The sequence below is a fragment of the Ascidia mentula genome, chromosome 4 (assembly GCF_947561715.1).
Source record: "Ascidia mentula chromosome 4, kaAscMent1.1, whole genome shotgun sequence".
NCBI lineage: Eukaryota > Metazoa > Chordata > Ascidiacea > Phlebobranchia > Ascidiidae > Ascidia > Ascidia mentula.
In genome coordinates this window covers 14,594,643-14,615,154 of record NC_138569.1, presented here as the reverse complement: position 1 = coordinate 14,615,154, position 20,512 = coordinate 14,594,643, and the positions used below count along the sequence as shown (strand labels likewise).

At 42.6% G+C, this 20,512-nt stretch overlaps 1 protein-coding gene and 128 non-coding genes across 129 annotated transcripts in view; 1 reads left to right on the top strand and 128 right to left on the bottom strand.

Moving 5' to 3' along the window:
• Window positions 1-82, bottom strand: Trnas-cga (transfer RNA serine (anticodon CGA)). The gene has a single exon. It is a non-coding gene; the product is annotated as a tRNA-Ser (tRNA).
• The window catches only part of LOC145897453 (dynein beta chain, ciliary-like), an 82,389-nt gene that overhangs the window by 12,018 nt on the left and 49,859 nt on the right, over window positions 1-20,512 (top strand). The window lies entirely within an intron of this gene.
• On the bottom strand, window positions 153-234 carry Trnas-uga (transfer RNA serine (anticodon UGA)). Its single transcript has one exon. It is a non-coding gene; the product is annotated as a tRNA-Ser (tRNA).
• Trnas-uga (transfer RNA serine (anticodon UGA)) lies at window positions 305-386 on the bottom strand. Its single transcript has one exon. It is a non-coding gene; the product is annotated as a tRNA-Ser (tRNA).
• Trnas-uga (transfer RNA serine (anticodon UGA)) lies at window positions 458-539 on the bottom strand. Its single transcript has one exon. It is a non-coding gene; the product is annotated as a tRNA-Ser (tRNA).
• On the bottom strand, window positions 610-691 carry Trnas-uga (transfer RNA serine (anticodon UGA)). Its single transcript has one exon. It is a non-coding gene; the product is annotated as a tRNA-Ser (tRNA).
• Window positions 762-843, bottom strand: Trnas-uga (transfer RNA serine (anticodon UGA)). The gene has a single exon. It is a non-coding gene; the product is annotated as a tRNA-Ser (tRNA).
• On the bottom strand, window positions 914-995 carry Trnas-uga (transfer RNA serine (anticodon UGA)). The gene has a single exon. It is a non-coding gene; the product is annotated as a tRNA-Ser (tRNA).
• Window positions 1,067-1,148, bottom strand: Trnas-cga (transfer RNA serine (anticodon CGA)). The gene has a single exon. It is a non-coding gene; the product is annotated as a tRNA-Ser (tRNA).
• On the bottom strand, window positions 1,219-1,300 carry Trnas-cga (transfer RNA serine (anticodon CGA)). Its single transcript has one exon. It is a non-coding gene; the product is annotated as a tRNA-Ser (tRNA).
• On the bottom strand, window positions 1,371-1,452 carry Trnas-cga (transfer RNA serine (anticodon CGA)). The gene has a single exon. It is a non-coding gene; the product is annotated as a tRNA-Ser (tRNA).
• Trnas-uga (transfer RNA serine (anticodon UGA)) lies at window positions 1,523-1,604 on the bottom strand. The gene has a single exon. It is a non-coding gene; the product is annotated as a tRNA-Ser (tRNA).
• On the bottom strand, window positions 1,675-1,756 carry Trnas-cga (transfer RNA serine (anticodon CGA)). Its single transcript has one exon. It is a non-coding gene; the product is annotated as a tRNA-Ser (tRNA).
• On the bottom strand, window positions 1,827-1,908 carry Trnas-cga (transfer RNA serine (anticodon CGA)). The gene has a single exon. It is a non-coding gene; the product is annotated as a tRNA-Ser (tRNA).
• Window positions 1,979-2,060, bottom strand: Trnas-cga (transfer RNA serine (anticodon CGA)). Its single transcript has one exon. It is a non-coding gene; the product is annotated as a tRNA-Ser (tRNA).
• Trnas-uga (transfer RNA serine (anticodon UGA)) lies at window positions 2,131-2,212 on the bottom strand. Its single transcript has one exon. It is a non-coding gene; the product is annotated as a tRNA-Ser (tRNA).
• On the bottom strand, window positions 2,283-2,364 carry Trnas-uga (transfer RNA serine (anticodon UGA)). Its single transcript has one exon. It is a non-coding gene; the product is annotated as a tRNA-Ser (tRNA).
• Trnas-uga (transfer RNA serine (anticodon UGA)) lies at window positions 2,435-2,516 on the bottom strand. Its single transcript has one exon. It is a non-coding gene; the product is annotated as a tRNA-Ser (tRNA).
• On the bottom strand, window positions 2,588-2,669 carry Trnas-cga (transfer RNA serine (anticodon CGA)). The gene has a single exon. It is a non-coding gene; the product is annotated as a tRNA-Ser (tRNA).
• On the bottom strand, window positions 2,740-2,821 carry Trnas-cga (transfer RNA serine (anticodon CGA)). The gene has a single exon. It is a non-coding gene; the product is annotated as a tRNA-Ser (tRNA).
• Trnas-uga (transfer RNA serine (anticodon UGA)) lies at window positions 2,892-2,973 on the bottom strand. The gene has a single exon. It is a non-coding gene; the product is annotated as a tRNA-Ser (tRNA).
• Window positions 3,044-3,125, bottom strand: Trnas-uga (transfer RNA serine (anticodon UGA)). Its single transcript has one exon. It is a non-coding gene; the product is annotated as a tRNA-Ser (tRNA).
• On the bottom strand, window positions 3,197-3,278 carry Trnas-cga (transfer RNA serine (anticodon CGA)). Its single transcript has one exon. It is a non-coding gene; the product is annotated as a tRNA-Ser (tRNA).
• On the bottom strand, window positions 3,349-3,430 carry Trnas-cga (transfer RNA serine (anticodon CGA)). The gene has a single exon. It is a non-coding gene; the product is annotated as a tRNA-Ser (tRNA).
• On the bottom strand, window positions 3,501-3,582 carry Trnas-cga (transfer RNA serine (anticodon CGA)). The gene has a single exon. It is a non-coding gene; the product is annotated as a tRNA-Ser (tRNA).
• Window positions 3,653-3,734, bottom strand: Trnas-uga (transfer RNA serine (anticodon UGA)). The gene has a single exon. It is a non-coding gene; the product is annotated as a tRNA-Ser (tRNA).
• On the bottom strand, window positions 3,805-3,886 carry Trnas-uga (transfer RNA serine (anticodon UGA)). Its single transcript has one exon. It is a non-coding gene; the product is annotated as a tRNA-Ser (tRNA).
• Window positions 4,109-4,190, bottom strand: Trnas-cga (transfer RNA serine (anticodon CGA)). Its single transcript has one exon. It is a non-coding gene; the product is annotated as a tRNA-Ser (tRNA).
• Window positions 4,261-4,342, bottom strand: Trnas-uga (transfer RNA serine (anticodon UGA)). The gene has a single exon. It is a non-coding gene; the product is annotated as a tRNA-Ser (tRNA).
• On the bottom strand, window positions 4,413-4,494 carry Trnas-uga (transfer RNA serine (anticodon UGA)). The gene has a single exon. It is a non-coding gene; the product is annotated as a tRNA-Ser (tRNA).
• On the bottom strand, window positions 4,566-4,647 carry Trnas-cga (transfer RNA serine (anticodon CGA)). The gene has a single exon. It is a non-coding gene; the product is annotated as a tRNA-Ser (tRNA).
• On the bottom strand, window positions 4,718-4,799 carry Trnas-cga (transfer RNA serine (anticodon CGA)). Its single transcript has one exon. It is a non-coding gene; the product is annotated as a tRNA-Ser (tRNA).
• Trnas-cga (transfer RNA serine (anticodon CGA)) lies at window positions 4,870-4,951 on the bottom strand. Its single transcript has one exon. It is a non-coding gene; the product is annotated as a tRNA-Ser (tRNA).
• On the bottom strand, window positions 5,022-5,103 carry Trnas-uga (transfer RNA serine (anticodon UGA)). The gene has a single exon. It is a non-coding gene; the product is annotated as a tRNA-Ser (tRNA).
• Trnas-uga (transfer RNA serine (anticodon UGA)) lies at window positions 5,174-5,255 on the bottom strand. Its single transcript has one exon. It is a non-coding gene; the product is annotated as a tRNA-Ser (tRNA).
• Window positions 5,327-5,408, bottom strand: Trnas-uga (transfer RNA serine (anticodon UGA)). The gene has a single exon. It is a non-coding gene; the product is annotated as a tRNA-Ser (tRNA).
• Trnas-uga (transfer RNA serine (anticodon UGA)) lies at window positions 5,479-5,560 on the bottom strand. The gene has a single exon. It is a non-coding gene; the product is annotated as a tRNA-Ser (tRNA).
• Trnas-uga (transfer RNA serine (anticodon UGA)) lies at window positions 5,631-5,712 on the bottom strand. Its single transcript has one exon. It is a non-coding gene; the product is annotated as a tRNA-Ser (tRNA).
• Window positions 5,783-5,864, bottom strand: Trnas-uga (transfer RNA serine (anticodon UGA)). The gene has a single exon. It is a non-coding gene; the product is annotated as a tRNA-Ser (tRNA).
• On the bottom strand, window positions 5,936-6,017 carry Trnas-cga (transfer RNA serine (anticodon CGA)). The gene has a single exon. It is a non-coding gene; the product is annotated as a tRNA-Ser (tRNA).
• Trnas-cga (transfer RNA serine (anticodon CGA)) lies at window positions 6,088-6,169 on the bottom strand. The gene has a single exon. It is a non-coding gene; the product is annotated as a tRNA-Ser (tRNA).
• Trnas-cga (transfer RNA serine (anticodon CGA)) lies at window positions 6,240-6,321 on the bottom strand. Its single transcript has one exon. It is a non-coding gene; the product is annotated as a tRNA-Ser (tRNA).
• Trnas-uga (transfer RNA serine (anticodon UGA)) lies at window positions 6,392-6,473 on the bottom strand. Its single transcript has one exon. It is a non-coding gene; the product is annotated as a tRNA-Ser (tRNA).
• On the bottom strand, window positions 6,544-6,625 carry Trnas-cga (transfer RNA serine (anticodon CGA)). Its single transcript has one exon. It is a non-coding gene; the product is annotated as a tRNA-Ser (tRNA).
• Trnas-cga (transfer RNA serine (anticodon CGA)) lies at window positions 6,696-6,777 on the bottom strand. Its single transcript has one exon. It is a non-coding gene; the product is annotated as a tRNA-Ser (tRNA).
• Trnas-cga (transfer RNA serine (anticodon CGA)) lies at window positions 6,848-6,929 on the bottom strand. The gene has a single exon. It is a non-coding gene; the product is annotated as a tRNA-Ser (tRNA).
• Trnas-uga (transfer RNA serine (anticodon UGA)) lies at window positions 7,000-7,081 on the bottom strand. The gene has a single exon. It is a non-coding gene; the product is annotated as a tRNA-Ser (tRNA).
• Trnas-uga (transfer RNA serine (anticodon UGA)) lies at window positions 7,152-7,233 on the bottom strand. The gene has a single exon. It is a non-coding gene; the product is annotated as a tRNA-Ser (tRNA).
• Window positions 7,304-7,385, bottom strand: Trnas-uga (transfer RNA serine (anticodon UGA)). The gene has a single exon. It is a non-coding gene; the product is annotated as a tRNA-Ser (tRNA).
• Trnas-cga (transfer RNA serine (anticodon CGA)) lies at window positions 7,457-7,538 on the bottom strand. Its single transcript has one exon. It is a non-coding gene; the product is annotated as a tRNA-Ser (tRNA).
• Window positions 7,609-7,690, bottom strand: Trnas-cga (transfer RNA serine (anticodon CGA)). Its single transcript has one exon. It is a non-coding gene; the product is annotated as a tRNA-Ser (tRNA).
• On the bottom strand, window positions 7,761-7,842 carry Trnas-uga (transfer RNA serine (anticodon UGA)). The gene has a single exon. It is a non-coding gene; the product is annotated as a tRNA-Ser (tRNA).
• On the bottom strand, window positions 7,913-7,994 carry Trnas-uga (transfer RNA serine (anticodon UGA)). Its single transcript has one exon. It is a non-coding gene; the product is annotated as a tRNA-Ser (tRNA).
• Trnas-cga (transfer RNA serine (anticodon CGA)) lies at window positions 8,066-8,147 on the bottom strand. The gene has a single exon. It is a non-coding gene; the product is annotated as a tRNA-Ser (tRNA).
• Window positions 8,218-8,299, bottom strand: Trnas-cga (transfer RNA serine (anticodon CGA)). Its single transcript has one exon. It is a non-coding gene; the product is annotated as a tRNA-Ser (tRNA).
• Trnas-cga (transfer RNA serine (anticodon CGA)) lies at window positions 8,370-8,451 on the bottom strand. Its single transcript has one exon. It is a non-coding gene; the product is annotated as a tRNA-Ser (tRNA).
• Trnas-uga (transfer RNA serine (anticodon UGA)) lies at window positions 8,522-8,603 on the bottom strand. The gene has a single exon. It is a non-coding gene; the product is annotated as a tRNA-Ser (tRNA).
• Trnas-cga (transfer RNA serine (anticodon CGA)) lies at window positions 8,674-8,755 on the bottom strand. The gene has a single exon. It is a non-coding gene; the product is annotated as a tRNA-Ser (tRNA).
• On the bottom strand, window positions 8,826-8,907 carry Trnas-cga (transfer RNA serine (anticodon CGA)). The gene has a single exon. It is a non-coding gene; the product is annotated as a tRNA-Ser (tRNA).
• On the bottom strand, window positions 8,978-9,059 carry Trnas-cga (transfer RNA serine (anticodon CGA)). The gene has a single exon. It is a non-coding gene; the product is annotated as a tRNA-Ser (tRNA).
• On the bottom strand, window positions 9,130-9,211 carry Trnas-uga (transfer RNA serine (anticodon UGA)). The gene has a single exon. It is a non-coding gene; the product is annotated as a tRNA-Ser (tRNA).
• Window positions 9,282-9,363, bottom strand: Trnas-uga (transfer RNA serine (anticodon UGA)). Its single transcript has one exon. It is a non-coding gene; the product is annotated as a tRNA-Ser (tRNA).
• On the bottom strand, window positions 9,434-9,515 carry Trnas-uga (transfer RNA serine (anticodon UGA)). Its single transcript has one exon. It is a non-coding gene; the product is annotated as a tRNA-Ser (tRNA).
• Trnas-cga (transfer RNA serine (anticodon CGA)) lies at window positions 9,587-9,668 on the bottom strand. Its single transcript has one exon. It is a non-coding gene; the product is annotated as a tRNA-Ser (tRNA).
• Window positions 9,739-9,820, bottom strand: Trnas-uga (transfer RNA serine (anticodon UGA)). The gene has a single exon. It is a non-coding gene; the product is annotated as a tRNA-Ser (tRNA).
• Trnas-cga (transfer RNA serine (anticodon CGA)) lies at window positions 9,891-9,972 on the bottom strand. The gene has a single exon. It is a non-coding gene; the product is annotated as a tRNA-Ser (tRNA).
• Window positions 10,043-10,124, bottom strand: Trnas-cga (transfer RNA serine (anticodon CGA)). Its single transcript has one exon. It is a non-coding gene; the product is annotated as a tRNA-Ser (tRNA).
• On the bottom strand, window positions 10,195-10,276 carry Trnas-cga (transfer RNA serine (anticodon CGA)). Its single transcript has one exon. It is a non-coding gene; the product is annotated as a tRNA-Ser (tRNA).
• Trnas-uga (transfer RNA serine (anticodon UGA)) lies at window positions 10,347-10,428 on the bottom strand. Its single transcript has one exon. It is a non-coding gene; the product is annotated as a tRNA-Ser (tRNA).
• Window positions 10,499-10,580, bottom strand: Trnas-uga (transfer RNA serine (anticodon UGA)). Its single transcript has one exon. It is a non-coding gene; the product is annotated as a tRNA-Ser (tRNA).
• Trnas-uga (transfer RNA serine (anticodon UGA)) lies at window positions 10,651-10,732 on the bottom strand. The gene has a single exon. It is a non-coding gene; the product is annotated as a tRNA-Ser (tRNA).
• Window positions 10,804-10,885, bottom strand: Trnas-cga (transfer RNA serine (anticodon CGA)). The gene has a single exon. It is a non-coding gene; the product is annotated as a tRNA-Ser (tRNA).
• Window positions 10,956-11,037, bottom strand: Trnas-cga (transfer RNA serine (anticodon CGA)). The gene has a single exon. It is a non-coding gene; the product is annotated as a tRNA-Ser (tRNA).
• Window positions 11,108-11,189, bottom strand: Trnas-uga (transfer RNA serine (anticodon UGA)). The gene has a single exon. It is a non-coding gene; the product is annotated as a tRNA-Ser (tRNA).
• Trnas-uga (transfer RNA serine (anticodon UGA)) lies at window positions 11,260-11,341 on the bottom strand. Its single transcript has one exon. It is a non-coding gene; the product is annotated as a tRNA-Ser (tRNA).
• Trnas-uga (transfer RNA serine (anticodon UGA)) lies at window positions 11,412-11,493 on the bottom strand. Its single transcript has one exon. It is a non-coding gene; the product is annotated as a tRNA-Ser (tRNA).
• On the bottom strand, window positions 11,564-11,645 carry Trnas-cga (transfer RNA serine (anticodon CGA)). Its single transcript has one exon. It is a non-coding gene; the product is annotated as a tRNA-Ser (tRNA).
• Window positions 11,716-11,797, bottom strand: Trnas-uga (transfer RNA serine (anticodon UGA)). The gene has a single exon. It is a non-coding gene; the product is annotated as a tRNA-Ser (tRNA).
• On the bottom strand, window positions 11,868-11,949 carry Trnas-uga (transfer RNA serine (anticodon UGA)). The gene has a single exon. It is a non-coding gene; the product is annotated as a tRNA-Ser (tRNA).
• Window positions 12,020-12,101, bottom strand: Trnas-uga (transfer RNA serine (anticodon UGA)). Its single transcript has one exon. It is a non-coding gene; the product is annotated as a tRNA-Ser (tRNA).
• On the bottom strand, window positions 12,172-12,253 carry Trnas-uga (transfer RNA serine (anticodon UGA)). Its single transcript has one exon. It is a non-coding gene; the product is annotated as a tRNA-Ser (tRNA).
• Trnas-cga (transfer RNA serine (anticodon CGA)) lies at window positions 12,324-12,405 on the bottom strand. Its single transcript has one exon. It is a non-coding gene; the product is annotated as a tRNA-Ser (tRNA).
• On the bottom strand, window positions 12,476-12,557 carry Trnas-uga (transfer RNA serine (anticodon UGA)). The gene has a single exon. It is a non-coding gene; the product is annotated as a tRNA-Ser (tRNA).
• Window positions 12,628-12,709, bottom strand: Trnas-uga (transfer RNA serine (anticodon UGA)). The gene has a single exon. It is a non-coding gene; the product is annotated as a tRNA-Ser (tRNA).
• On the bottom strand, window positions 12,780-12,861 carry Trnas-uga (transfer RNA serine (anticodon UGA)). The gene has a single exon. It is a non-coding gene; the product is annotated as a tRNA-Ser (tRNA).
• On the bottom strand, window positions 12,932-13,013 carry Trnas-uga (transfer RNA serine (anticodon UGA)). Its single transcript has one exon. It is a non-coding gene; the product is annotated as a tRNA-Ser (tRNA).
• On the bottom strand, window positions 13,084-13,165 carry Trnas-uga (transfer RNA serine (anticodon UGA)). Its single transcript has one exon. It is a non-coding gene; the product is annotated as a tRNA-Ser (tRNA).
• Window positions 13,236-13,317, bottom strand: Trnas-uga (transfer RNA serine (anticodon UGA)). The gene has a single exon. It is a non-coding gene; the product is annotated as a tRNA-Ser (tRNA).
• Trnas-uga (transfer RNA serine (anticodon UGA)) lies at window positions 13,388-13,469 on the bottom strand. Its single transcript has one exon. It is a non-coding gene; the product is annotated as a tRNA-Ser (tRNA).
• Trnas-uga (transfer RNA serine (anticodon UGA)) lies at window positions 13,540-13,621 on the bottom strand. The gene has a single exon. It is a non-coding gene; the product is annotated as a tRNA-Ser (tRNA).
• Trnas-uga (transfer RNA serine (anticodon UGA)) lies at window positions 13,692-13,773 on the bottom strand. The gene has a single exon. It is a non-coding gene; the product is annotated as a tRNA-Ser (tRNA).
• On the bottom strand, window positions 13,845-13,926 carry Trnas-uga (transfer RNA serine (anticodon UGA)). Its single transcript has one exon. It is a non-coding gene; the product is annotated as a tRNA-Ser (tRNA).
• Trnas-uga (transfer RNA serine (anticodon UGA)) lies at window positions 13,997-14,078 on the bottom strand. The gene has a single exon. It is a non-coding gene; the product is annotated as a tRNA-Ser (tRNA).
• On the bottom strand, window positions 14,302-14,383 carry Trnas-uga (transfer RNA serine (anticodon UGA)). Its single transcript has one exon. It is a non-coding gene; the product is annotated as a tRNA-Ser (tRNA).
• Window positions 14,454-14,535, bottom strand: Trnas-uga (transfer RNA serine (anticodon UGA)). Its single transcript has one exon. It is a non-coding gene; the product is annotated as a tRNA-Ser (tRNA).
• Trnas-uga (transfer RNA serine (anticodon UGA)) lies at window positions 14,606-14,687 on the bottom strand. Its single transcript has one exon. It is a non-coding gene; the product is annotated as a tRNA-Ser (tRNA).
• On the bottom strand, window positions 14,911-14,992 carry Trnas-uga (transfer RNA serine (anticodon UGA)). The gene has a single exon. It is a non-coding gene; the product is annotated as a tRNA-Ser (tRNA).
• On the bottom strand, window positions 15,063-15,144 carry Trnas-uga (transfer RNA serine (anticodon UGA)). Its single transcript has one exon. It is a non-coding gene; the product is annotated as a tRNA-Ser (tRNA).
• Trnas-uga (transfer RNA serine (anticodon UGA)) lies at window positions 15,215-15,296 on the bottom strand. Its single transcript has one exon. It is a non-coding gene; the product is annotated as a tRNA-Ser (tRNA).
• Trnas-uga (transfer RNA serine (anticodon UGA)) lies at window positions 15,367-15,448 on the bottom strand. Its single transcript has one exon. It is a non-coding gene; the product is annotated as a tRNA-Ser (tRNA).
• Trnas-uga (transfer RNA serine (anticodon UGA)) lies at window positions 15,519-15,600 on the bottom strand. The gene has a single exon. It is a non-coding gene; the product is annotated as a tRNA-Ser (tRNA).
• On the bottom strand, window positions 15,671-15,752 carry Trnas-uga (transfer RNA serine (anticodon UGA)). The gene has a single exon. It is a non-coding gene; the product is annotated as a tRNA-Ser (tRNA).
• On the bottom strand, window positions 15,824-15,905 carry Trnas-uga (transfer RNA serine (anticodon UGA)). The gene has a single exon. It is a non-coding gene; the product is annotated as a tRNA-Ser (tRNA).
• Trnas-uga (transfer RNA serine (anticodon UGA)) lies at window positions 15,976-16,057 on the bottom strand. The gene has a single exon. It is a non-coding gene; the product is annotated as a tRNA-Ser (tRNA).
• Window positions 16,281-16,362, bottom strand: Trnas-uga (transfer RNA serine (anticodon UGA)). The gene has a single exon. It is a non-coding gene; the product is annotated as a tRNA-Ser (tRNA).
• On the bottom strand, window positions 16,433-16,514 carry Trnas-uga (transfer RNA serine (anticodon UGA)). Its single transcript has one exon. It is a non-coding gene; the product is annotated as a tRNA-Ser (tRNA).
• Window positions 16,585-16,666, bottom strand: Trnas-uga (transfer RNA serine (anticodon UGA)). Its single transcript has one exon. It is a non-coding gene; the product is annotated as a tRNA-Ser (tRNA).
• Trnas-uga (transfer RNA serine (anticodon UGA)) lies at window positions 16,890-16,971 on the bottom strand. The gene has a single exon. It is a non-coding gene; the product is annotated as a tRNA-Ser (tRNA).
• On the bottom strand, window positions 17,042-17,123 carry Trnas-uga (transfer RNA serine (anticodon UGA)). The gene has a single exon. It is a non-coding gene; the product is annotated as a tRNA-Ser (tRNA).
• On the bottom strand, window positions 17,194-17,275 carry Trnas-uga (transfer RNA serine (anticodon UGA)). The gene has a single exon. It is a non-coding gene; the product is annotated as a tRNA-Ser (tRNA).
• Window positions 17,346-17,427, bottom strand: Trnas-uga (transfer RNA serine (anticodon UGA)). The gene has a single exon. It is a non-coding gene; the product is annotated as a tRNA-Ser (tRNA).
• On the bottom strand, window positions 17,498-17,579 carry Trnas-uga (transfer RNA serine (anticodon UGA)). Its single transcript has one exon. It is a non-coding gene; the product is annotated as a tRNA-Ser (tRNA).
• Window positions 17,651-17,732, bottom strand: Trnas-uga (transfer RNA serine (anticodon UGA)). The gene has a single exon. It is a non-coding gene; the product is annotated as a tRNA-Ser (tRNA).
• Trnas-uga (transfer RNA serine (anticodon UGA)) lies at window positions 17,803-17,884 on the bottom strand. The gene has a single exon. It is a non-coding gene; the product is annotated as a tRNA-Ser (tRNA).
• Trnas-uga (transfer RNA serine (anticodon UGA)) lies at window positions 18,108-18,189 on the bottom strand. Its single transcript has one exon. It is a non-coding gene; the product is annotated as a tRNA-Ser (tRNA).
• Window positions 18,260-18,341, bottom strand: Trnas-uga (transfer RNA serine (anticodon UGA)). Its single transcript has one exon. It is a non-coding gene; the product is annotated as a tRNA-Ser (tRNA).
• On the bottom strand, window positions 18,412-18,493 carry Trnas-uga (transfer RNA serine (anticodon UGA)). Its single transcript has one exon. It is a non-coding gene; the product is annotated as a tRNA-Ser (tRNA).
• On the bottom strand, window positions 18,717-18,798 carry Trnas-uga (transfer RNA serine (anticodon UGA)). Its single transcript has one exon. It is a non-coding gene; the product is annotated as a tRNA-Ser (tRNA).
• On the bottom strand, window positions 18,869-18,950 carry Trnas-uga (transfer RNA serine (anticodon UGA)). The gene has a single exon. It is a non-coding gene; the product is annotated as a tRNA-Ser (tRNA).
• On the bottom strand, window positions 19,021-19,102 carry Trnas-uga (transfer RNA serine (anticodon UGA)). The gene has a single exon. It is a non-coding gene; the product is annotated as a tRNA-Ser (tRNA).
• Trnas-cga (transfer RNA serine (anticodon CGA)) lies at window positions 19,173-19,254 on the bottom strand. The gene has a single exon. It is a non-coding gene; the product is annotated as a tRNA-Ser (tRNA).
• Window positions 19,325-19,406, bottom strand: Trnas-cga (transfer RNA serine (anticodon CGA)). Its single transcript has one exon. It is a non-coding gene; the product is annotated as a tRNA-Ser (tRNA).
• Window positions 19,477-19,558, bottom strand: Trnas-uga (transfer RNA serine (anticodon UGA)). The gene has a single exon. It is a non-coding gene; the product is annotated as a tRNA-Ser (tRNA).
• Trnas-cga (transfer RNA serine (anticodon CGA)) lies at window positions 19,629-19,710 on the bottom strand. The gene has a single exon. It is a non-coding gene; the product is annotated as a tRNA-Ser (tRNA).
• On the bottom strand, window positions 19,781-19,862 carry Trnas-cga (transfer RNA serine (anticodon CGA)). The gene has a single exon. It is a non-coding gene; the product is annotated as a tRNA-Ser (tRNA).
• Trnas-cga (transfer RNA serine (anticodon CGA)) lies at window positions 19,933-20,014 on the bottom strand. Its single transcript has one exon. It is a non-coding gene; the product is annotated as a tRNA-Ser (tRNA).
• Trnas-uga (transfer RNA serine (anticodon UGA)) lies at window positions 20,085-20,166 on the bottom strand. Its single transcript has one exon. It is a non-coding gene; the product is annotated as a tRNA-Ser (tRNA).
• Trnas-uga (transfer RNA serine (anticodon UGA)) lies at window positions 20,237-20,318 on the bottom strand. Its single transcript has one exon. It is a non-coding gene; the product is annotated as a tRNA-Ser (tRNA).
• On the bottom strand, window positions 20,389-20,470 carry Trnas-uga (transfer RNA serine (anticodon UGA)). The gene has a single exon. It is a non-coding gene; the product is annotated as a tRNA-Ser (tRNA).

Below are 20,512 nucleotides of genomic sequence, written 5' to 3'. Positions count from 1 at the left end.
CGCTGCGAACAGGGTTCGAACCTGTGCGGGAATATCCCATTGGATTTCGAGTCCAACGCCTTAACCACTCGGCCATCGCAGCTACGAAAACGTTTAGTTTTGACATAAACTAGAATATAAACCCTTACTATAACCTGACGAAAAAATTGAAACGCTGCGAACAGGGTTCGAACCTGTGCGGGAATATCCCATTGGATTTCAAGTCCAACGCCTTAACCACTCGGCCATCGCAGCTACGAAAACGTTTAGTTTTGACATAAACTAGAATATAAACCCTTACTATAACCTGACGAAAAAATTGAAACGCTGCGAACAGGGTTCGAACCTGTACGGGAATATCCCATTGGATTTCAAGTCCAACGCCTTAACCACTCGGCCATCGCAGCTACGAAAACGTTTAGTTTTGACATAAACTAGAATATAAACTTTTACTATAACCTGACTAAAAAAATGGAAAGGCTGCGAACAGGGTTCGAACCTGTGCGGGAATATCCCATTGGATTTCAAGTCCAACGCCTTAACCACTCGGCCATCGCAGCTACGAATACGTTTAGTTTTGACATAAACTAGAATATAAACCCTTACTATAACCTGACGAAAAAATTGAAACGCTGCGAACAGGGTTCGAACCTGTGCGGGAATATCCCATTGGATTTCAAGTCCAACGCCTTAACCACTCGGCCATCGCAGCTACGAAAACGTTTAGTTTTGACATAAACTAGAATATAAACCCTTACTATAACCTGACGAAAAAATTGAAACGCTGCGAACAGGGTTCGAACCTGTGCGGGAATATCCCATTGGATTTCAAGTCCAACGCCTTAACCACTCGGCCATCGCAGCTACGAAAACGTTTAGTTTTGACATAAACTAGAATATAAACCCTTACTATAACCTGACGAAAAAATTGAAACGCTGCGAACAGGGTTCGAACCTGTGCGGGAATATCCCATTGGATTTCAAGTCCAACGCCTTAACCACTCGGCCATCGCAGCTACGAAAACGTTTAGTTTTGACATAAACTAGAATATAAACTTTTACTATAACCTGACGAAAAAAATGGAAAGGCTGCGAACAGGGTTCGAACCTGTGCGGGAATATCCCATTGGATTTCGAGTCCAACGCCTTAACCACTCGGCCATCGCAGCTACGAAAACGTTTACTTTTGACATAAACTAGAATATAAACCCTTACTATAACCTGACGAAAAAATTGAAACGCTGCGAACAGGGTTCGAACCTGTGCGGGAATATCCCATTGGATTTCGAGTCCAACGCCTTAACCACTCGGCCATCGCAGCTACGAAAACGTTTAGTTTTGACATAAACTAGAATATAAACCCTTACTATAACCTGACGAAAAAATTGTAACGCTGCGAACAGGGTTCGAACCTGTGCGGGAATATCCCATTGGATTTCGAGTCCAACGCCTTAACCACTCGGCCATCGCAGCTACGAAAACGTTTAGTTTTGACATAAACTAGAATATAAACCCTTACTATAACCTGACGAAAAAATTGAAACGCTGCGAACAGGGTTCGAACCTTTGCGGGAATATCCCATTGGATTTCAAGTCCAACGCCTTAACCACTCGGCCATCGCAGCTACGAAAACGTTTAGTTTTGACATAAACTAGAATATAAACCCTTACTATAACCTGACGAAAAAATTGAAACGATGCGAACAGGGTTCGAACCTGTGCGGGAATATCCCATTGGATTTCGAGTCCAACGCCTTAACCACTCGGCCATCGCAGCTACGAAAACGTTTAGTTTTGACATAAACTAGAATATAAACCCTTACTATAACCTGACGAAAAAATTGAAACGCTGCGAACAGGGTTCGAACCTGTGCGGGAATATCCCATTGGATTTCGAGTCCAACGCCTTAACCACTCGGCCATCGCAGCTACGAAAACGTTTAGTTTTGACATAAACTAGAATATAAACCCTTACTATAACCTGACGAAAAAATTGAAACGCTGCGAACAGGGTTCGAACCTGTGCGGGAATATCCCATTGGATTTCGAGTCCAACGCCTTAACCACTCGGCCATCGCAGCTACGAAAACGTTTAGTTTTGACATAAACTAGAATATAAACCCTTACTATAACCTGACGAAAAAATTGAAACGCTGCGAACAGGGTTCGAACCTGTGCGGGAATATCCCATTGGATTTCAAGTCCAACGCCTTAACCACTCGGCCATCGCAGCTACGAAAACGTTTAGTTTTGACATAAACTAGAATATAAACCCTTACTATAACCTGACGAAAAAATTGAAACGCTGCGAACAGGGTTCGAACCTGTGCGGGAATATCCCATTGGATTTCAAGTCCAACGCCTTAACCACTCGGCCATCGCAGCTACGAAAACGTTTAGTTTTGACATAAACTAGAATATAAACCCTTACTATAACCTGACGAAAAAATTGAAACGCTGCGAACAGGGTTCGAACCTGTACGGGAATATCCCATTGGATTTCAAGTCCAACGCCTTAACCACTCGGCCATCGCAGCTACGAAAACGTTTAGTTTTGACATAAACTAGAATATAAACTTTTACTATAACCTGATTAAAAAAATGGAAAGGCTGCGAACAGGGTTCGAACCTGTGCGGGAATATCCCATTGGATTTCGAGTCCAACGCCTTAACCACTCGGCCATCGCAGCTACGAAAACGTTTAGTTTTGACATAAACTAGAATATAAACCCTTACTATAACCTGACGAAAAAATTAAAACGCTGCGAACAGGGTTCGAACCTGTGCGGGAATATCCCATTGGATTTCGAGTCCAACGCCTTAACCACTCGGCCATCGCAGCTACGAAAACGTTTAGTTTTGACATAAACTAGAATATAAACCCTTACTATAACCTGACGAAAAAATTGAAACGCTGCGAACAGGGTTCGAACCTGTGCGGGAATATCCCATTGGATTTCAAGTCCAACGCCTTAACCACTCGGCCATCGCAGCTACGAAAACGTTTAGTTTTGACATAAACTAGAATATAAACCCTTACTATAACCTGACGAAAAAATTGAAAGGCTGCGAACAGAGTTCGAACCTGTGCGGGAATATCCCATTGGATTTCAAGTCCAACGCCTTAACCACTCGGCCATCGCAGCTACGAAAACGTTTAGTTTTGACATAAACTAGAATATAAACTTTTACTATAACCTGACGAAAAAAATGGAAAGGCTGCGAACAGGGTTCGAACCTGTGCGGGAATATCCCATTGGATTTCGAGTCCAACGCCTTAACCACTCGGCCATCGCAGCTACGAAAACGTTTACTTTTGACATAAACTAGAATATAAACCCTTACTATAACCTGACGAAAAAATTGAAACGCTGCGAACAGGGTTCGAACCTGTGCGGGAATATCCCATTGGATTTCGAGTCCAACGCCTTAACCACTCGGCCATCGCAGCTACGAAAACGTTTAGTTTTGACATAAACTAGAATATAAACCCTTACTATAACCTGACGAAAAAATTGAAACGCTGCGAACAGGGTTCGAACCTGTGCGGGAATATCCCATTGGATTTCGAGCCCAACGCCTTAACCACTCGGCCATCGCAGCTACGAAAACGTTTAGTTTTGACATAAACTAGAATATAAACCCTTACTATAACCTGACGAAAAAATTGAAACGCTGCGAACAGGGTTCGAACCTGTGCGGGAATATCCCATTGGATTTCAAGTCCAACGCCTTAACCACTCGGCCATCGCAGCTACGAAAACGTTTAGTTTTGACATAAACTAGAATATAAACCCTTACTATAACCTGACGAAAAAATTGAAACGCTGCGAACAGAGTTCGAACCTGTGCGGGAATATCCCATTGGATTTCAAGTCCAACGCCTTAACCACTCGGCCATCGCAGCTACGAAAACGTTTAGTTTTGACATAAACTAGAATATAAACCCTTACTATAACCTGACGAAAAAATTGAAACGCTGCGAACAGGGTTCGAACCTGTGCGGGAATATCCTATTGGATTTCAAGTCCAACGTCTTAACCACTCGGCCATCGCAGCTACGAAAACGTTTAGTTTTGACATAAACTAGAATATAAACCCTTACTATAACCTGACGAAAAAATTGAAACGCTGCGAACAGGGTTCGAACCTGTGCGGGAATATCCCATTGGATTTCGAGTCCAACGCCTTAACCACTCGGCCATCGCAGCTACGAAAACGTTTAGTTTTGACATAAACTAGAATATAAACCCTTACTATAACCTGACGAAAAAATTGAAACGCTGCGAACAGGGTTCGAACCTGTGCGGGAATATCCCATTGGATTTCAAGTCCAACGCCTTAACCACTCGGCCATCGCAGCTACGAAAACGTTTAGTTTTGACATAAACTAGAATATAAACCCTTACTATAACCTGACGAAAAAATTGAAACGCTGCGAACAGGGTTCGAACCTGTACGGGAATATCCCATTGGATTTCAAGTCCAACGCCTTAACCACTCGGCCATCGCAGCTACGAAAACGTTTAGTTTTGACATAAACTAAAATATAAACTTTTACTATAACCTGACTAAAAAAATGGAAAGGCTGCGAACAGGGTTCGAACCTGTGCGGGAATATCCCATTGGATTTCGAGTCCAACGCCTTAACCACTCGGCCATCGCAGCTACGAAAACGTTTAGTTTTGACATAAACTAGAATATAAACCCTTACTATAACCTGACGAAAAAATTGAAACGCTGCGAACAGGGTTCGAACCTGTGCGGGAATATCCCATTGGATTTCGAGTCCAACGCCTTAACCACTCGGCCATCGCAGCTACGAAAACGTTTACTTTTGACATAAACTAGAATATAAACCCTTACTATAACCTGACGAAAAAATTGAAACGCTGCGAACAGGGTTCGAACCTGTGCGGGAATATCCCATTGGATTTCGAGTCCAACGCCTTAACCACTCGGCCATCGCAGCTACGAAAACGTTTAGTTTTGACATAAACTAGAATATAAACCCTTACTATAACCTGACGAAAAAATTGAAACGCTGCGAACAGGGTTCGAACCTGTGCGGGAATATCCCATTGGATTTCAAGTCCAACGCCTTAACCACTCGGCCATCGCAGCTACGAAAACGTTTAGTTTTGACATAAACTAGAATATAAACCCTTACTATAACCTGACGAAAAAATTGAAACGCTGCGAACAGGGTTCGAACCTGTACGGGAATATCCCATTGGATTTCAAGTCCAACGCCTTAACCACTCGGCCATCGCAGCTACGAAAACGTTTAGTTTTGACATAAACTAGAATATAAACTTTTACTATAACCTGACTAAAAAAATGGAAAGGCTGCGAACAGGGTTCGAACCTGTGCGGGAATATCCCATTGGATTTCAAGTCCAACGCCTTAACCACTCGGCCATCGCAGCTACGAATACGTTTAGTTTTGACATAAACTAGAATATAAACCCTTACTATAACCTGACGAAAAAATTGAAACGCTGCGAACAGGGTTCGAACCTGTGCGGGAATATCCCATTGGATTTCAAGTCCAACGCCTTAACCACTCGGCCATCGCAGCTACGAAAACGTTTAGTTTTGACATAAACTAGAATATAAACCCTTACTATAACCTGACGAAAAAATTGAAACGCTGCGAACAGGGTTCGAACCTGTGCGGGAATATCCCATTGGATTTCAAGTCCAACGCCTTAACCACTCGGCCATCGCAGCTACGAAAACGTTTAGTTTTGACATAAACTAGAATATAAACCCTTACTATAACCTGACGAAAAAATTGAAACGCTGCGAACAGGGTTCGAACCTGTGCGGGAATATCCCATTGGATTTCAAGTCCAACGCCTTAACCACTCGGCCATCGCAGCTACGAAAACGTTTAGTTTTGACATAAACTAGAATATAAACTTTTACTATAACCTGACGAAAAAAATGGAAAGGCTGCGAACAGGGTTCGAACCTGTGCGGGAATATCCCATTGGATTTCGAGTCCAACGCCTTAACCACTCGGCCATCGCAGCTACGAAAACGTTTACTTTTGACATAAACTAGAATATAAACCCTTACTATAACCTGACGAAAAAATTGAAACGCTGCGAACAGGGTTCGAACCTGTGCGGGAATATCCCATTGGATTTCGAGTCCAACGCCTTAACCACTCGGCCATCGCAGCTACGAAAACGTTTAGTTTTGACATAAACTAGAATATAAACCCTTACTATAACCTGACGAAAAAATTGTAACGCTGCGAACAGGGTTCGAACCTGTGCGGGAATATCCCATTGGATTTCGAGTCCAACGCCTTAACCACTCGGCCATCGCAGCTACGAAAACGTTTAGTTTTGACATAAACTAGAATATAAACCCTTACTATAACCTGACGAAAAAATTGAAACGCTGCGAACAGGGTTCGAACCTGTGCGGGAATATCCCATTGGATTTCAAGTCCAACGCCTTAACCACTCGGCCATCGCAGCTACGAAAACGTTTAGTTTTGACATAAACTAGAATATAAACCCTTACTATAACCTGACGAAAAAATTGAAACGATGCGAACAGGGTTCGAACCTGTGCGGGAATATCCCATTGGATTTCGAGTCCAACGCCTTAACCACTCGGCCATCGCAGCTACGAAAACGTTTAGTTTTGACATAAACTAGAATATAAACCCTTACTATAACCTGACGAAAAAATTGAAACGCTGCGAACAGGGTTCGAACCTGTGCGGGAATATCCCATTGGATTTCGAGTCCAACGCCTTAACCACTCGGCCATCGCAGCTACGAAAACGTTTAGTTTTGACATAAACTAGAATATAAACCCTTACTATAACCTGACGAAAAAATTGAAACGCTGCGAACAGGGTTCGAACCTGTGCGGGAATATCCCATTGGATTTCGAGTCCAACGCCTTAACCACTCGGCCATCGCAGCTACGAAAACGTTTAGTTTTGACATAAACTAGAATATAAACCCTTACTATAACCTGACGAAAAAATTGAAACGCTGCGAACAGGGTTCGAACCTGTGCGGGAATATCCCATTGGATTTCAAGTCCAACGCCTTAACCACTCGGCCATCGCAGCTACGAAAACGTTTAGTTTTGACATAAACTAGAATATAAACCCTTACTATAACCTGACGAAAAAATTGAAACGCTGCGAACAGGGTTCGAACCTGTGCGGGAATATCCCATTGGATTTCAAGTCCAACGCCTTAACCACTCGGCCATCGCAGCTACGAAAACGTTTAGTTTTGACATAAACTAGAATATAAACCCTTACTATAACCTGACGAAAAAATTGAAACGCTGCGAACAGGGTTCGAACCTGTACGGGAATATCCCATTGGATTTCAAGTCCAACGCCTTAACCACTCGGCCATCGCAGCTACGAAAACGTTTAGTTTTGACATAAACTAGAATATAAACTTTTACTATAACCTGATTAAAAAAATGGAAAGGCTGCGAACAGGGTTCGAACCTGTGCGGGAATATCCCATTGGATTTCGAGTCCAACGCCTTAACCACTCGGCCATCGCAGCTACGAAAACGTTTAGTTTTGACATAAACTAGAATATAAACCCTTACTATAACCTGACGAAAAAATTAAAACGCTGCGAACAGGGTTCGAACCTGTGCGGGAATATCCCATTGGATTTCGAGTCCAACGCCTTAACCACTCGGCCATCGCAGCTACGAAAACGTTTAGTTTTGACATAAACTAGAATATAAACCCTTACTATAACCTGACGAAAAAATTGAAACGCTGCGAACAGGGTTCGAACCTGTGCGGGAATATCCCATTGGATTTCAAGTCCAACGCCTTAACCACTCGGCCATCGCAGCTACGAAAACGTTTAGTTTTGACATAAACTAGAATATAAACCCTTACTATAACCTGACGAAAAAATTGAAAGGCTGCGAACAGAGTTCGAACCTGTGCGGGAATATCCCATTGGATTTCAAGTCCAACGCCTTAACCACTCGGCCATCGCAGCTACGAAAACGTTTAGTTTTGACATAAACTAGAATATAAACTTTTACTATAACCTGACGAAAAAAATGGAAAGGCTGCGAACAGGGTTCGAACCTGTGCGGGAATATCCCATTGGATTTCGAGTCCAACGCCTTAACCACTCGGCCATCGCAGCTACGAAAACGTTTACTTTTGACATAAACTAGAATATAAACCCTTACTATAACCTGACGAAAAAATTGAAACGCTGCGAACAGGGTTCGAACCTGTGCGGGAATATCCCATTGGATTTCGAGTCCAACGCCTTAACCACTCGGCCATCGCAGCTACGAAAACGTTTAGTTTTGACATAAACTAGAATATAAACCCTTACTATAACCTGACGAAAAAATTGTAACGCTGCGAACAGGGTTCGAACCTGTGCGGGAATATCCCATTGGATTTCGAGTCCAACGCCTTAACCACTCGGCCATCGCAGCTACGAAAACGTTTAGTTTTGACATAAACTAGAATATAAACCCTTACTATAACCTGACGAAAAAATTGAAACGCTGCGAACAGGGTTCGAACCTGTGCGGGAATATCCCATTGGATTTCAAGTCCAACGCCTTAACCACTCGGCCATCGCAGCTACGAAAACGTTTAGTTTTGACATAAACTAGAATATAAACCCTTACTATAACCTGACGAAAAAATTGAAACGATGCGAACAGGGTTCGAACCTGTGCGGGAATATCCCATTGGATTTCGAGTCCAACGCCTTAACCACTCGGCCATCGCAGCTACGAAAACGTTTAGTTTTGACATAAACTAGAATATAAACCCTTACTATAACCTGACGAAAAAATTGAAACGCTGCGAACAGGGTTCGAACCTGTGCGGGAATATCCCATTGGATTTCGAGTCCAACGCCTTAACCACTCGGCCATCGCAGCTACGAAAACGTTTAGTTTTGACATAAACTAGAATATAAACCCTTACTATAACCTGACGAAAAAATTGAAACGCTGCGAACAGGGTTCGAACCTGTGCGGGAATATCCCATTGGATTTCGAGTCCAACGCCTTAACCACTCGGCCATCGCAGCTACGAAAACGTTTAGTTTTGACATAAACTAGAATATAAACCCTTACTATAACCTGACGAAAAAATTGAAACGCTGCGAACAGGGTTCGAACCTGTGCGGGAATATCCCATTGGATTTCAAGTCCAACGCCTTAACCACTCGGCCATCGCAGCTACGAAAACGTTTAGTTTTGACATAAACTAGAATATAAACCCTTACTATAACCTGACGAAAAAATTGAAACGCTGCGAACAGGGTTCGAACCTGTGCGGGAATATCCCATTGGATTTCAAGTCCAACGCCTTAACCACTCGGCCATCGCAGCTACGAAAACGTTTAGTTTTGACATAAACTAGAATATAAACCCTTACTATAACCTGACGAAAAAATTGAAACGCTGCGAACAGGGTTCGAACCTGTACGGGAATATCCCATTGGATTTCAAGTCCAACGCCTTAACCACTCGGCCATCGCAGCTACGAAAACGTTTAGTTTTGACATAAACTAGAATATAAACTTTTACTATAACCTGATTAAAAAAATGGAAAGGCTGCGAACAGGGTTCGAACCTGTGCGGGAATATCCCATTGGATTTCGAGTCCAACGCCTTAACCACTCGGCCATCGCAGCTACGAAAACGTTTAGTTTTGACATAAACTAGAATATAAACCCTTACTATAACCTGACGAAAAAATTGAAACGCTGCGAACAGGGTTCGAACCTGTGCGGGAATATCCCATTGGATTTCAAGTCCAACGCCTTAACCACTCGGCCATCGCAGCTACGAAAACGTTTAGTTTTGACATAAACTAGAATATAAACCCTTACTATAACCTGACGAAAAAATTGAAACGATGCGAACAGGGTTCGAACCTGTGCGGGAATATCCCATTGGATTTCGAGTCCAACGCCTTAACCACTCGGCCATCGCAGCTACGAAAACGTTTAGTTTTGACATAAACTAGAATATAAACCCTTACTATAACCTGACGAAAAAATTGAAACGCTGCGAACAGGGTTCGAACCTGTGCGGGAATATCCCATTGGATTTCGAGTCCAACGCCTTAACCACTCGGCCATCGCAGCTACGAAAACGTTTAGTTTTGACATAAACTAGAATATAAACCCTTACTATAACCTGACGAAAAAATTGAAACGCTGCGAACAGGGTTCGAACCTGTGCGGGAATATCCCATTGGATTTCGAGTCCAACGCCTTAACCACTCGGCCATCGCAGCTACGAAAACGTTTAGTTTTGACATAAACTAGAATATAAACCCTTACTATAACCTGACGAAAAAATTGAAACGCTGCGAACAGGGTTCGAACCTGTGCGGGAATATCCCATTGGATTTCAAGTCCAACGCCTTAACCACTCGGCCATCGCAGCTACGAAAACGTTTAGTTTTGACATAAACTAGAATATAAACCCTTACTATAACCTGACGAAAAAATTGAAACGCTGCGAACAGGGTTCGAACCTGTGCGGGAATATCCCATTGGATTTCAAGTCCAACGCCTTAACCACTCGGCCATCGCAGCTACGAAAACGTTTAGTTTTGACATAAACTAGAATATAAACCCTTACTATAACCTGACGAAAAAATTGAAACGCTGCGAACAGGGTTCGAACCTGTACGGGAATATCCCATTGGATTTCAAGTCCAACGCCTTAACCACTCGGCCATCGCAGCTACGAAAACGTTTAGTTTTGACATAAACTAGAATATAAACTTTTACTATAACCTGATTAAAAAAATGGAAAGGCTGCGAACAGGGTTCGAACCTGTGCGGGAATATCCCATTGGATTTCGAGTCCAACGCCTTAACCACTCGGCCATCGCAGCTACGAAAACGTTTAGTTTTGACATAAACTAGAATATAAACCCTTACTATAACCTGACGAAAAAATTAAAACGCTGCGAACAGGGTTCGAACCTGTGCGGGAATATCCCATTGGATTTCGAGTCCAACGCCTTAACCACTCGGCCATCGCAGCTACGAAAACGTTTAGTTTTGACATAAACTAGAATATAAACCCTTACTATAACCTGACGAAAAAATTGAAACGCTGCGAACAGGGTTCGAACCTGTGCGGGAATATCCCATTGGATTTCAAGTCCAACGCCTTAACCACTCGGCCATCGCAGCTACGAAAACGTTTAGTTTTGACATAAACTAGAATATAAACCCTTACTATAACCTGACGAAAAAATTGAAACGCTGCGAACATGATTCGAACCTGTGCGGGAATATCCCATTGGATTTCAAGTCCAACGCCTTAACCACTCGGCCATCGCAGCTACGAAAACGTTTAGTTTTGACATAAACTAGAATATAAACCCTTACTATAACCTGACGAAAAAATTGAAAGGCTGCGAACAGAGTTCGAACCTGTGCGGGAATATCCCATTGGATTTCAAGTCCAACGCCTTAACCACTCGGCCATCGCAGCTACGAAAACGTTTAGTTTTGACATAAACTAGAATATAAACCCTTACTATAACCTGACGAAAAAATTGAAACGCTGCGAACAGGGTTCGAACCTGTGCGGGAATATCCCATTGGATTTCGAGTCCAACGCCTTAACCACTCGGCCATCGCAGCTACGAAAACGTTTAGTTTTGACATAAACTAGAATATAAACCCTTACTATAACCTGACGAAAAAATTGAAACGCTGCGAACAGGGTTCGAACCTGTGCGGGAATATCCCATTGGATTTCAAGTCCAACGCCTTAACCACTCGGCCATCGCAGCTACGAAAACGTTTAGTTTTGACATAAACTAGAATATAAACCCTTACTATAACCTGACGAAAAAATTGAAACGCTGCGAACAGGGTTCGAACCTGTGCGGGAATATCCCATTGGATTTCAAGTCCAACGCCTTAACCACTCGGCCATCGCAGCTACGAAAACGTTTAGTTTTGACATAAACTAGAATATAACCCCTTACTATAACCTGACGAAAAAATTGAAACGCTGCGAACAGGGTTCGAACCTGTGCGGGAATATCCCATTGGATTTCAAGTCCAACGCCTTAACCATTCAGCCATCGCAGCTACGAAAACGTTTAGTTTTGACATAAACTAGAATATAAACCCTTACTATAACCTGACGAAAAAATTGAAACGCTGCGAACAGGGTTCGAACCTGTGCGGGAATATCCCATTGGATTTCAAGTCCAACGCCTTAACCACTCGGCCATCGCAGCTACGAAAACGTTTAGTTTTGACATAAACTAGAATATAAACCCTTACTATAACCTGACGAAAAAATTGAAACGCTGCGAACAGGGTTCGAACCTGTGCGGGAATATCCCATTGGATTTCGAGTCCAACGCCTTAACCACTCGGCCATCGCAGCTACGAAAACGTTTAGTTTTGACATAAACTAGAATATAAACCCTTACTATAACCTGACGAAAAAATTGAAACGCTGCGAACAGGGTTCGAACCTGTGCGGGAATATCCCATTGGATTTCAAGTCCAACGCCTTAACCACTCGGCCATCGCAGCTACGAAAACGTTTAGTTTTGACATAAACTAGAATATAAACCCTTACTATAACCTGACGAAAAAATTGAAACGCTGCGAACAGGGTTCGAACCTGTGCGGGAATATCCCATTGGATTTCAAGTCCAACGCCTTAACCACTCGGCCATCGCAGCTACGAAAACGTTTAGTTTTGTCATAAACTAGAATATAAACCCTTACTATAACCTGACGAAAAAAATGAAACGCTGCGAACAGGGTTCGAACCTGTGCGGGAATATCCCATTGGATTTCAAGTCCAACGCCTTAACCACTCGGCCATCGCAGCTACGAAAACGTTTAGTTTTGACATAAACTAGAATATAAACCCTTACTATAACCTGACGAAAAAATTGAAACGCTGCGAACAGGGTTCGAACCTGTGCGGGAATATCCCATTGGATTTCAAGTCCAACGCCTTAACCACTCGGCCATCGCAGCTACGAAAACGTTTAGTTTTGACATAAACTAGAATATAAACCCTTACTATAACATGACGAAAAAATTGAAACGCTGCGAACAGGGTTCGAACCTGTGCGGGAATATCCCATTGGATTTCAAGTCCAACGCCTTAACCACTCGGCCATCGCAGCTACGAAAACGTTTAGTTTTGTCATAAACTAGAATATAAACCCTTACTATAACCTGACGAAAAAATTGAAACGCTGCGAACAGGGTTCGAACCTGTGCGGGAATATCCCATTGGATTTCAAGTCCAACGCCTTAACCACTCGGCCATCGCAGCTACGAAAACGTTTAATTTTGTCATAAACTAGAATATAAACCCTTACTATAACCTGACGAAAAAATTGAAACGCTGCGAACAGGGTTCGAACCTGTGCGGGAATATCCCATTGGATTTCAAGTCCAACGCCTTAACCACTCGGCCATCGCAGCTACGAAAACGTTTAGTTTTGACATAAACTAGAATATAAACCCTTACTATAACCTGACGAAAAAATTGAAACGCTGCGAACAGGGTTCGAACCTGTGCGGGAATATCCCATTGGATTTCAAGTCCAACGCCTTAACCACTCGGCCATCGCAGCTACGAAAACGTTTAGTTTTGACATAAACTAGAATATAAACCCTTACTATAACATGACGAAAAAATTGAAACGCTGCGAACAGGGTTCGAACCTGTGCGGGAATATCCCATTGGATTTCAAGTCCAACGCCTTAACCACTCGGCCATCGCACCTACGAAAACGTTTAGTTTTGACATAAACTAGAATATAAACCCTTACTATAACCTGACTAAAAAAATGGAAAGGCTGCGAACAGAGTTCGAACCTGTGCGGGAATATCCCATTGGATTTCAAGTCCAACGCCTTAACCACTCGGCCATCGCAGCTACGAAAACGTTTAGTTTTGACATAAACTAGAATATAAACCCTTACTATAACCTGACGAAAAAATTGAAACGCTGCGAACAGGGTTCGAACCTGTGCGGGAATATCCCATTGGATTTCAAGTCCAACGCCTTAACCACTCGGCCATCGCAGCTACGAAAACGTTTAGTTTTGACATAAACTAGAATATAAACCCTTACTATAACCTGACTAAAAAAATTGAAAGGCTGCGAACAGAGTTCGAACCTGTGCGGGAATATCCCATTGGATTTCAAGTCCAACGCTTTAACCACTCGGCCATCGCAGCTACGAAAACGTTTAGTTTTGACATAAACTAGAATATAAACCCTTACTATAACCTGACGAAAAAATTGAAACGCTGCGAACAGGGTTCGAACCTGTGCGGGAATATCCCATTGGATTTCAAGTCCAACGCCTTAACCACTCGGCCATCGCAGCTACGAAAACGTTTAGTTTTGACATAAACTAGAATATAAACCCTCACTATAACATGACGAAAAAATTGAAACGCTGCGAACAGGGTTCGAACCTGTGCGGGAATATCCCATTGGATTTCAAGTCCAACGCCTTAACCACTCGGCCATCGCAGCTACGAAAACGTTTAGTTTTGACATAAACTAGAATATAAACCCTCACTATAACATGACGAAAAAATTGAAACGCTGCGAACAGGGTTCGAACCTGTGCGGGAATATCCCATTGGATTTCAAGTCCAACGCCTTAACCACTCGGCCATCGCAGCTACGAAAACGTTTAGTTTTGACATAAACTAGAATATAAACCCTTACTATAACCTGACTAAAAAAATTGAAAGGCTGCGAACAGAGTTCGAACCTGTGCGGGAATATCCCATTGGATTTCAAGTCCAACGCCTTAACCATTCAGCCATCGCAGCTACGAAAACGTTTAGTTTTGACATAAACTAGAATATAAACCCTTACTATAACCTGACGAAAAAATTGAAACGCTGCGAACAGGGTTCGAACCTGTGCGGGAATATCCCATTGGATTTCAAGTCCAACGCCTTAACCACTCGGCCATCGCAGCTACGAAAACGTTTAGTTTTGACATAAACTAGAATATAAACCCTCACTATAACATGACGAAAAAATTGAAACGCTGCGAACAGGGTTCGAACCTGTGCGGGAATATCCCATTGGATTTCAAGTCCAACGCCTTAACCACTCGGCCATCGCAGCTACGAAAACGTTTAGTTTTGACATAAACTAGAATATAAACCCTTACCATAACATGACGAAAAAATTGAAACGCTGCGAACAGGGTTCGAACCTGTGCGGGAATATCCCATTGGATTTCAAGTCCAACGCCTTAACCACTCGGCCATCGCAGCTACGAAAACGTTTAGTTTTGACATAAACTAGAATATAAACCCTTACTATAACCTGACGAAAAAATTGAAACGCTGCGAACAGGGTTCGAACCTGTGCGGGAATATCCCATTGGATTTCAAGTCCAACGCCTTAACCACTCGGCCATCGCAGCTACGAAAACGTTTAGTTTTGACATAAACTAGAATATAAACCCTTACTATAACATGACGAAAAAATTGAAACGCTGCGAACAGGGTTCGAACCTGTGCGGGAATATCCCATTGGATTTCAAGTCCAACGCCTTAACCACTCGGCCATCGCAGCTACGAAAACGTTTAGTTTTGACATAAACTAGAATATAAACCCTTACTATAACATGACGAAAAAATTGAAACGCTGCGAACAGGGTTCGAACCTGTGCGAGAATATCCCATTGGATTTCAAGTCCAACGCCTTAACCACTCGGCCATCGCACCTACGAAAACGTTTAGTTTTGACATAAACTAGAATATAAACCCTTACTATAACCTGACTAAAAAAATGGAAAGGCTGCGAACAGAGTTCGAACCTGTGCAGGAATATCCCATTGGATTTCAAGTCCAACGCCTTAACCACTCGGCCATCGCAGCTACGAAAACGTTTAGTTTTGACATAAACTAGAATATAAACCCTTACTATAACCTGACGAAAAAATTGAAACGCTGCGAACAGGGTTCGAACCTGTGCGGGAATATCCCATTGGATTTCAAGTCCAACGCCTTAACCACTCGGCCATCGCAGCTACGAAAACGTTTAGTTTTGACATAAACTAGAATATAAACCCTTACTATAACCTGACTAAAAAAATTGAAAGGCTGCGAACAGAGTTCGAACCTGTGCGGGAATATCCCATTGGATTTCAAGTCCAACGCTTTAACCACTCGGCCATCGCAGCTACGAAAACGTTTAGTTTTGACATAAACTAGAATATAAACCCTTACTATAACCTGACGAAAAAATTGAAACGCTGCGAACAGGGTTCGAACCTGTGCGGGAATATCCCATTGGATTTCAAGTCCAACGCCTTAACCACTCGGCCATCGCAGCTACGAAAACGTTTAGTTTTGACATAAACTAGAATATAAACCCTCACTATAACATGACGAAAAAATTGAAACGCTGCGAACAGGGTTCGAACCTGTGCGGGAATATCCCATTGGATTTCAAGTCCAACGCCTTAACCACTCGGCCATCGCAGCTACGAAAACGTTTAGTTTTGACATAAACTAGAATATAAACCCTCACTATAACATGACGAAAAAATTGAAACGCTGCGAACAGGGTTCGAACCTGTGCGGGAATATCCCATTGGATTTCAAGTCCAACGCCTTAACCACTCGGCCATCGCAGCTACGAAAACGTTTAGTTTTGACATAAACTAGAATATAAACCCTTACTATAACCTGACTAAAAAAATTGAAAGGCTGCGAACAGAGTTCAAACCTGTGCGGGAATATCCCATTGGATTTCAAGTCCAACGCCTTAACCATTCAGCCATCGCAGCTACGAAAACGTTTAGTTTTGACATAAACTAGAATATAAACCCTTACTATAACCTGACGAAAAAATTGAAACGCTGCGAACAGGGTTCGAACCTGTGCGGGAATATCCCATTGGATTTCAAGTCCAACGCCTTAACCACTCGGCCATCGCAGCTACGAAAACGTTTAGTTTTGACATAAACTAGAATATAAACCCTCACTATAACATGACGAAAAAATTGAAACGCTGCGAACAGGGTTCGAACCTGTGCGGGAATATCCCATTGGATTTCAAGTCCAACGCCTTAACCACTCGGCCATCGCAGCTACGAAAACGTTTAGTTTTGACATAAACTAGAATATAAACCCTTACCATAACATGACGAAAAAATTGAAACGCTGCGAACAGGGTTCGAACCTGTGCGGGAATATCCCATTGGATTTCAAGTCCAACGCCTTAACCACTCGGCCATCGCAGCTACGAAAACGTTTAGTTTTGACATAAACTAGAATATAAACCCTTACTATAACCTGACGAAAAAATTGAAACGCTGCGAACAGGGTTCGAACCTGTGCGGGAATATCCCATTGGATTTCAAGTCCAACGCCTTAACCACTCGGCCATCGCAGCTACGAAAACGTTTAGTTTTGACATAAACTAGAATATAAACCCTTACTATAACATGACGAAAAAATTGAAACGCTGCGAACAGGGTTCGAACCTGTGCGGGAATATCCCATTGGATTTCAAGTCCAACGCCTTAACCACTCGGCCATCGCACCTACGAAAACGTTTAGTTTTGACATAAACTAGAATATAAACCCTTACTATAACCTGACTAAAAAAATGGAAAGGCTGCGAACAGAGTTCGAACCTGTGCGGGAATATCCCATTGGATTTCAAGTCCAACGCCTTAACCACTCGGCCATCGCAGCTACGAAAACGTTTAGTTTTGACATAAACTAGAATATAAACCCTTACTATAACCTGACGAAAAAATTGAAACGCTGCGAACAGGGTTCGAACCTGTGCGGGAATATCCCATTGGATTTCAAGTCCAACGCCTTAACCACTCGGCCATCGCAGCTACGAAAACGTTTAGTTTTGACATAAACTAGAATATAAACCCTTACTATAACCTGACTAAAAAAATTGAAAGGCTGCGAACAGAGTTCGAACCTGTGCGGGAATATCCCATTGGATTTCAAGTCCAACGCTTTAACCACTCGGCCATCGCAGCTACGAAAACGTTTAGTTTTGACATAAACTAGAATATAAACCCTTACTATAACCTGACGAAAAAATTGAAACGCTGCGAACAGGGTTCGAACCTGTGCGGGAATATCCCATTGGATTTCAAGTCCAACGCCTTAACCACTCGGCCATCGCAGCTACGAAAACGTTTAGTTTTGACATAAACTAGAATATAAACCCTCACTATAACATGACGAAAAAATTGAAACGCTGCGAACAGGGTTCGAACCTGTGCGGGAATATCCCATTGGATTTCAAGTCCAACGCCTTAACCACTCGGCCATCGCAGCTACGAAAACGTTTAGTTTTGACATAAACTAGAATATAAACCCTCACTATAACATGACGAAAAAATTGAAACGCTGCGAACAGGGTTCGAACCTGTGCGGGAATATCCCATTGGATTTCAAGTCCAACGCCTTAACCACTCGGCCATCGCAGCTACGAAAACGTTTAGTTTTGACATAAACTAGAATATAAACCCTTACTATAACCTGACTAAAAAAATTGAAAGGCTGCGAACAGAGTTCGAACCTGTGCGGGAATATCCCATTGGATTTCAAGTCCAACGCCTTAACCATTCAGCCATCGCAGCTACGAAAACGTTTAGTTTTGACATAAACTAGAATATAAACCCTTACTATAACCTGACGAAAAAATTGAAACGCTGCGAACAGGGTTCGAACCTGTGCGGGAATATCCCATTGGATTTCAAGTCCAACGCCTTAAACACTCGGCCATCGCAGCTACGAAAACGTTTAGTTTTGACATAAACTAGAATATAAACCCTCACTATAACATGACGAAAAAATTGAAACGCTGCGAACAGGGTTCGAACCTGTGCGGGAATATCCCATTGGATTTCAAGTCCAACGCCTTAACCACTCGGCCATCGCAGCTACGAAAACGTTTAGTTTTGACATAAACTAGAATATAAACCCTTACCATAACATGACGAAAAAATTGAAACGCTGCGAACAGGGTTCGAACCTGTGCGGGAATATCCCATTGGATTTCAAGTCCAACGCCTTAACCACTCGGCCATCGCAGCTACGAAAACGTTTAGTTTTGACATAAACTAGAATATAAACCCTTACCATAACATGACGAAAAAATTGAAACGCTGCGAAAAGGGTTCGAACCTGTGCGGGAATATCCCATTGGATTTCGAGTCCAACGCCTTAACCACTCGGCCATCGCAGCTACGAAAACGTTTAGTTTTGACATAAACTAGAATATAAACCCTTACTATAACCTGACGAAAAAATTGAAACGCTGCGAACAGGGTTCGAACCTGTGCGGGAATATCCCACTGGATTTCGAGTCCAACGCCTTAACCACTCGGCCATCGCAGCTACGAAAACGTTTAGTTTTGACATAAACTAGAATATAAACCCTTACTATAACCTGACGAAAAAATTGAAACGCTGCGAACAGGGTTCGAACCTGTGCGGGAATATCCCATTGGATTTCAAGTCCAACGCCTTAACCACTCGGCCATCGCAGCTACGAAAACGTTTAGTTTTGTCATAAACTAGAATATAAACCCTTACTATAACCTGACGAAAAAATTGAAACGCTGCGAACAGGGTTCGAACCTGTGCGGGAATATCCCATTGGATTTCGAGTCCAACGCCTTAACCACTCGGCCATCGCAGCTACGATAACGTTTAGTTTTGACATAAACTAGAATATAAACCCTTACTATAACCTGACGAAAAAATTGAAACGCTGCGAACTGGGTTCGAACCTGTGCAGGAATATCCCATTGGATTTCGAGTCCAACGCCTTAACCACTCGGCCATCGCAGCTACGAAAACGTTTAGTTTTGTCATAAACTAGAATATAAACCCTTACCATAACATGACGAAAAAATTGAAACGCTGCGAACAGGGTTCGAACCTGTGCGGGAATATCCCATTGGATTTCGAGTCCAACGCCTTAACCACTCGGCCATCGCAGCTACGAAAACGTTTAGTTTTGACATAAACTAGAATATAAACCCTTACTATAACCTGACGAAAAAATTGAAACGCTGCGAACAGGGTTCGAACCTGTGCGGGAATATCCCATTGGATTTCAAGTCCAACGCCTTAACCACTCGGCCATCGCAGCTACGAAAACGTTTAGTTTTGACATAAACTAGAATATAAACCCTTACTATAACCTGACGAAAAAATTGAAACGCTGCGAACAGGGTTCGAACCTGTGCGGGAATATCCCATTGGATTTCAAGTCCAACGCCTTAACCACTCGGCCATCGCAGCTACGAAAACGTTTAGTTTTGACATAAACTAGAATATAAACCCTTACTATAACCTGACGAAAAAATTGAAACGCTGCGAACAGGGTTCGAACCTGTGCGGGAATATCCCATTGGATTTCAAGTCCAACGCCTTAACCACTCGGCCATCGCAGCTACGAAAACGTTTAGTTTTGTCATAAACTAGAATATAAACCC